The 307-nt window shown below is 52.4% G+C and overlaps 1 protein-coding gene across 1 annotated transcript in view; it reads right to left on the reverse strand.

Moving 5' to 3' along the window:
- The window catches only part of GNAI2 (G protein subunit alpha i2), a 24,795-nt gene that overhangs the window by 6,187 nt on the left and 18,301 nt on the right, over positions 1-307 (reverse strand). The gene's annotated exons all lie outside the window — the stretch shown is intronic.

The raw sequence follows: 307 nt of genomic DNA on the forward strand, positions 1-307 counted from the left end.
GCTAATTTTTTTTTTTTTGTATTTTTAGTAGAGACAGGATTACACTGTGTTTGCCAGGATGGTCTTGATCTCCTGACCTCATGATCCACCCGCCTCGGCCTCCCAAAGTGCTGGGATTACAGGCATGAGCCACCGCGCCCGGCCTTCTTTTTGTTTTTTTGAGACAGAATCTCGCTCTGTTGCCCAGATTGGAGTGCAGTGGCACGATCTCCACTCACTGCAAGCTCCGCCTCCTGGGTTCATGCCATTCTCCTGCCTCAGTCTCCCAAGTAGCTGGAACTACAGGTGCCCGCAACCATGCCCGGCC

This window comes from Piliocolobus tephrosceles, chromosome 2 (genome assembly GCF_002776525.5).
Source record: "Piliocolobus tephrosceles isolate RC106 chromosome 2, ASM277652v3, whole genome shotgun sequence".
Classification (NCBI taxonomy): domain Eukaryota; kingdom Metazoa; phylum Chordata; class Mammalia; order Primates; family Cercopithecidae; genus Piliocolobus; species Piliocolobus tephrosceles.